The sequence below is a fragment of the Lactuca saligna genome, chromosome 5 (assembly GCF_052625555.1).
Source record: "Lactuca saligna cultivar CGN05327 chromosome 5, ASM5262555v1, whole genome shotgun sequence".
NCBI lineage: Eukaryota > Viridiplantae > Streptophyta > Magnoliopsida > Asterales > Asteraceae > Lactuca > Lactuca saligna.
The window spans coordinates 2,202,501-2,209,164 of NC_136421.1; the positions used below are offsets into that span (position 1 = coordinate 2,202,501).

General features: G+C 41.5%; 1 non-coding gene across 1 annotated transcript; it reads right to left on the reverse strand.

Moving 5' to 3' along the window:
* Positions 1-2,066: 2,066 nt before the first annotated feature.
* LOC144998991 (small nucleolar RNA R71) lies at positions 2,067-2,173 on the reverse strand. Its single transcript, XR_013660521.1, has one exon. It is a non-coding gene; the product is annotated as a small nucleolar RNA R71 (small nucleolar RNA).
* Between the last annotated feature and the right edge of the window lie 4,491 nt (positions 2,174-6,664).

The following is a 6,664-nucleotide window of genomic DNA, read 5'->3' on the forward strand; positions in this document are numbered from 1 at the left end:
AGTGAAGTAAATCCGGAGAAAAGGTTATTCACGACGTGAGAATTAAAGGATTCACGACGTGAATCGTTGGTTCTAGAAGATATGTATGCGGGTGAAGAAATCCTTGACGGGCACGGTTATCTACGACTCACGACGTGAATTTATGATTATTCACGACGTGAATTTATGGATATCAGCAATTATATAGATCCTTGACCTTTACGAATAGAGGGACTTTTGGCAGAAGAAAAAGAGTTCCAGGAGACGTTTCAGAGCAAAAGAAAGGTCCTGGAAGAGGGATTTCAACACCAAAAGAAGTAAAGTTTTATATTTTAGTTAATTATGAACATGTCTTTCATTAGTTTTAGCTGTGTTAGTTTAATTACTATGATGAGCAGCTGAATCTTGCTACTCTTGCTTAGCTAGATGAAGCTTTGAACTTATGAATAGTTATATGTTTATGGATTAATTTGAGTTGGTAAAAAATTGCTTGTGTTTGATTTGTATGACCTAGCATGTCATTATTTGTTTATCTAATTGTTTGATTGCATGTTCTGTGTAGCTTAGTGACCATGAAACTGCATGAACCTGTTTACCTAATAATTTAGTGAACATTGAATTGTTATAGCTAGGATTGACCAATCTTAGTTAGTAATTAGACTGAATAAATCTTAGCTGTGCTAGAGAACGTGAATTGTGACCATAATTGCATTTATACAACAAATCTTACATAGCATATTTACATTCATAATTAGTTTTGTGTTTAATTATGTGTGAACATACATGGTTTGACATGAATTAGTTACTTAGTGGTAAGATAGAACTAAATTACTAATATAACTAAAAACCAACTTAATAACCCGTGATCATTAGCTAGCCATAAGGGAGAAGTGGATTCAACTAAGCAAGAGTGTGTTTTTATTGAATTTGATTTAAGTTCATCTGATCTTGTAAAATCAGATAAAACCCCTTATTAAATTTGTTAATAAATTAGGTTAATTTAATAGTAAGTAGATTAATTAGTAACACCGTTCCCTGTGATCGACACCCGAATTACCTAAGCTATATTGTAATCTGACTAGGTACACTGCCTATAAGTGCATAGATAGTCTAAGTTTGTTAGGTTATAAATATTAAAATTAGTGGGTACTTTTGTGCACATCAAGTTTTTGGCGCCGTTGCCGGGGAACGGTGCAGATTATTAGTTTATTTAGTTGCATTAGATTAATCGCTTTTTTTTTATGGAATAAAATCAGCAGAAAGTTTAATTGGTTATTTATTTTGCTAGCTTATCTTAGTTTATTTTTTTTTCTGTTTGTCACAGCGTTCACGACGTGAGATTTAGTACACTCACGACGTGAAATCTGAGAGTTCATTTTTAGTTTTTCTTATTTTAGTCCAGTTTTACGTTTTAGTTTAGCAAGTTACAGGAGTTAATGACCAGAGGCTCAAACACACCATTGGTTCCACCACTAGAAGATCCCGAGTCTGCAATTCACAAGAAAAAGACGCCCTTGCAAGAATTGAAGTCAGCCTTCTCTAGGAAGTCGGGAAAGAAGATAGGAGAGTCAAGTTCATCAGCGAAGCACGAGAGCAATCTTGAGCATTTGGATCATACACCCGTGCAAACCGAGTCCGAAAGCGATACCGAGCCAGAATTTGAAGAACACACGAGTGAACCCGAGAACGAGCCAAGGAACAAGATGGCAGCAATTGAAGAAATGTCCATGGGAGCTTACAAGAAGCGGATCCGAGAAGATGTGGGTCCCGGATTAGTCCGACCCGCAATACCTGCCAATGCCACATTCGAGCTGAACGGACACATATTGACTGCCCTGAAGGACATTCCATTTTTCGGGAAAGATCATGAAGATGCTTTTAAGCATCTAGATGAAGTCAATGACATTACAGACTACTTCAATGTCCCACATGTCAGCAGAAACACAGTTTTGCTTAGGATGCTTCCCATCACTTTCAAAGGAGCTGCTAAGGTGTGGTTAAAAGCACTCCCACCGGGTACAATCACCACTTGGGCTCAAATGCGTGAGAAATTCCTGGATCAGTTTTGCCCGCCATCCAAGATAGCCAAACTCAAGAAGGCAATAGCCAACTTTGAGCAACAGCCGGGGGAGTCATTATACGAAGCATGGGAGCGGTACAAGGGCTTACTTAGAAATTGCCCACAACATGACCTAAATATGCAGCAAGAGATGTCAATCATTTATGATGGGGTCAACGTGATGACGAGACAACTCCTTGATTCTTAAGGACCTTTGACAAAGAAAAATCCAAGGGAGGTCAAGGAGCTAATTGAAGAATTCGCGAAACACTCCCGCGAATACCACAACCCGAGGCAAGAAGGAATCAAAGGTGGATGAGGGTCCCAAACTGAAGAAATAGCAGCGGTCATGGCCATGTTAAATAATATGGACCGCAGGATAACACAGATGGACCAATCGATACATGCCATAAGAGTGGGTTGCGAGAGATGCAGTGGTCCACACTTGACAAGGGACTGCAATGTAGATGATTATGGGAACAGAAAGGCTCAAGTATGCTACTCTAGTGGGGATAAATTTGATGAGGACTGGAGGAAACCGAAGAAGGAGTGGCTGCCATATGAGGAGTATAAGAAGCAAAAAGAAGAGAAGTATAGGCAGACAGGTCGAGGCCTCTATCAAAAGGAGCAGCCACCAGCCGAGAAGAAACCCAACCTAGAGACCATTTTAATGAAGTTTATGGAAGCATCGGAAAAGTGACACGATGCCACTGATTCTGCTATTCTGGAACAACAAACTTTGATAAAGAATCAGCAAGCCTCCATCCATAACCTTGAAGTACAATTTGGTCAACTAGCAACTCTAGTTCATGAAAAATTGTCCCCGAAGAATCCCGAAGTAAAGAACCAATCTCATGTAATGGCCATAGACACCGAAGAAGAAGCCATCTCGGAGTTCTTGGAAGCATTGGACGAAGAACCACGAAAGGCCGATCAAAAGATGAAGAAGATCAAGCTCAAAAATCATGAAGCTGCTGAGTTCGAGAATTCACGACGTGAACCTTATATGTTCACGACGTGGGCCCGTCATGAACGGAAAAATTATGCAGTCAGTTCGGTTTATGAGCCGAATTTGCCTTTTCCTTCCCAAGCCACCCTTAGTCCACTAGAGAGAGAGCATAGAGAGTTTGTCAAGCATGTGAAGGGGATCTCGATTAATACCCCCTTTGTTGAGTCCTTATCTAAAGCTCCCAAGAACCAGAAATTACTGCAAGACTTGATAGACACTCGAAGGCAATTAAAGAAGCAGTCTACAGTGATTCTAAGTGAACAAACTTCAAAAGCTGTGTTGGGAGAAACACGAGAAAAGAGGGGGGATCCTGGACGCCTCACTCTTCCATGTGAGTTTGGGAATAAAATGAAGGTTAATGCTTTAGCCGATTCTGGGGCTAGCATTAATCTGATGCCTTTTTCATTTTATCAAAAATTGGAGATTCAGAAAATGAAGACTACAAAAATGAAGATTCACATGGCGAATCGTTCGGTGACACAACCCCGAGGCATAGTGGAGGATATTTTGGTAAAAATTGGAAAATTTATTTTTCCGATAGACTTTGTAGTCTTGGACATGAAAGAAGATCCAGATGTTCCGATAATCCTTGGTCGGCCATTTCTCAACACTGCTGGTGCCCTTGTTGATATCCGCGAGTCTAAGCTAACTTTGAGGGTTGGAGATGAACAAGAAGTCTTTGGGATAAAGGATGACTTTCAAGAAAATAAAGAAGAGGTGTTCACAATTAATGAATAGAATGAACTAGAAGAACTGGAAAAGCTTATGGAAGAAGAGATAAAGGTAGTTCATCAAGTCAAGAGGACAAAACCAAAGGCATCTGTTCCATATTTGATTGAAGTCATAGCTTACAAGAGCCCGCCTTCTTGGGTAAGCAAAGAGGATGAGGAAATAACAAGTGATGAAGAGGAGGTCACTTCAAGAGTAACAAGGCCGGTGGTGAAAGAGGAAGAGAATGACATAAAGTACAAGGAGGAAACCAAGGGCACAAAACGCAAGCTTGAAGAAAAGGGAAAAGCTAAAAAGGAGAATTCAAAGAAGGCATATAAAAGGCGAGTTCAAGCTTACAATAGGCGGTTCAAGGAACAAAAGATCTTGGTGGAGGACTCTTCCGAAGACTCAACGTAGGAGACATGGAGTCCAGCTCAGGACTCCAAGAAAAAGAAGCGCTTCTCGGGAGGCAACCCGAGTTTGGTTTGAATTTTTTTTTTCTCTTTCTTTTTGCATTTTAGTTTTGAAAACTTAGATCGAGTCATCCAACTCTATTAGAACAAAATGTGGGGACCTTAAAACGGAAGTAGTAGTAATTAAGAACTTAGTTCAAAAATTGTGAATGAACCGGACACATAATCCATGATATGGCTTAACCCATTAGACTAGCAAGCCCAAGATCAGTCCGTGAGTACATGGCCCAAACTTAAGCCCAGGCACTATTCACAACGTGAATTGTATATAATTCACGATGTGAATGTTTAAAAGTACGGGACCACATGTTAAGTCCCTGGAAACCAGTAAACCCTTTCATTTGTTTATTGTTCACGAAGTGGAAACAGAAATTGGTCCCCCTTGGTCCCCATTGCTGCGAATTTAGCCGACAATTCTACTAATTACCATTGTGCTTATGTAATACTTCCACCAAAGGTACCGATTATTGATTATTAAGTTTAATTTTTGGTTCTAGTAGAGGAACTTAGGGTTAGGGTTTGTTAAATGACGAAATTAATTCTTTACAGTTCGTAAATAACCTTGGAATGTTCATGCTAAGTGTTTGGAAGTGGTATAGGAGTAAAACCCAAGGATATTTTGACTGGATTTTCCCCGATTGTGAAGATTCTGCCTTTTGTGGTTGCGAACTCACGACGTGAATCGTACATGATTCACGACGTGAATTCTGGGGCTAATCAGAATTCATTTTTCTTCAATGTTTGATTTGTGGGTATTTGTTTTGGCTGTTTCTTTTTCGTGTTTTTGCAGGAATGGCTCCAAGAAGAGAGGATCCAGCTGGGGTTGCGGGTTTACACCCGTTTTACAATTTTCCCGCGACGACGGCCCGTGATGTTTTGACCCGTTGGAACAACAGATTGGGGTGGCTTTACAACAGGGAAATTGCAGTTGCTCCAACAGTCAATTGGACAAGATTGAGGGAAGTAGGGCTCGTAGACCGGGTGGGCCCGTTCTTGACAAAGACATTTATTGGAGATGGGTATTCGTTCACCTGTTCTGGTTGGCAAAATTTGTTCCGGGTGCAAGAGCGGGTCTAGAAGGAATTTTGTGTCGAGTTTTTCGCAACGGTGACGTTTCAAGAAATGGTCTAAGATCCACATTGGCCACAGGCGTTGGTATTTCGATTGGGGGGTGAGTACCGGGAGTGCAACCTAGTTGAGTTTGCTTGGAGAGTGGGACTGTATGATCGACAGGAGGCTGTGACTCCCGAGTTTGGCATGTTTTTGGGAGGGGCTGCTAGAGGATATACGGAGGGTGTCACGGGATATTCTTTTTGGCATAACATTGCCTCCGGGATGTTTAATTCCGGAGTATCTCCTGAGAGCAGTATTCGGTCCCCGATCTATCGTTTACTCCACCGGTTCATTACCTTTTCCATCAACCATAAGAGGCATGGAGACAAAGTGACTAAGCAGAACTTATTTTTCTTATAGTGCATCTTATAGCCTGGTGTCTATTGTAACATCCCGTATTTTCTAGCCCGTTTTCTGGCTGGGTCTGCCGCGAGTTCGCGCCCTGGGAGCCCTATTTGTGGGGGGCATTTTGTTACTCGTTTGGCCCGTTCTTATCATCTGATTGTTCCCGATATTATTAGATCCATGACGTGTGTGGACGAGCATGACTTTGGTATGGGATATTTGGAGACTATGCGGGTGGTCAGAAATTTTGGATCGCACTGGGGAATAGTTCCATCAGATGTTGAGGGTGAAAATGAGGATGATCAGCCAGCCGATCAACCTGCACCAGAGCCGAGACCGAGGCGCAGGAACGTGAGAGGAAGGGGAGACCGCAGGCAGCCGATACACCCACCTGCTTCCATGGTTGGTGCACCTTTTGGGGGTGATATGGCTGGTTACTTTGACCAGTTATCGTTGAGTGTGAATTGGATAGGCAGCACGATGGAAAATGTGGTTCGGCATCTTGGGGTGGAGCAGCCGCCTCATTTAGGGTATCATTACCCGATTTGCCCACGATGGTCGGAGTATGGTGGTCGTGGAGGTGATAGAGCTGCTACCAGTGGAGCGCATGAAAATGAGGAGGATGATTGATCGTTATTTATTTTGTTTGATTTGTGTTTAGTTTGTTTTTTTTAGTTTGTTTTATGGGATTGTAAGAACTACTTTGAATATTATGTTACTTTTATTCTTCGTTGTTGATTGTTTCTCAGAAATTGCTACGGAGTGCTTAGGAGGGATAGCGAGTTATGAATGCGTACGTTTTTAGCTGGGAGTGTTTAATTCCGAGAGTCGAGACCCATATTTTCAAAATAAGTTTGGGGTGAGTTAATGGAGTGGAGTGTCAGCGAATGAGTCATAAACTGATGACTTTGGAAGAGTCTTAATACATTAAGACATTAGAAGAAGGATTGAGCAATGTTTTCTACTTGTCCAGTT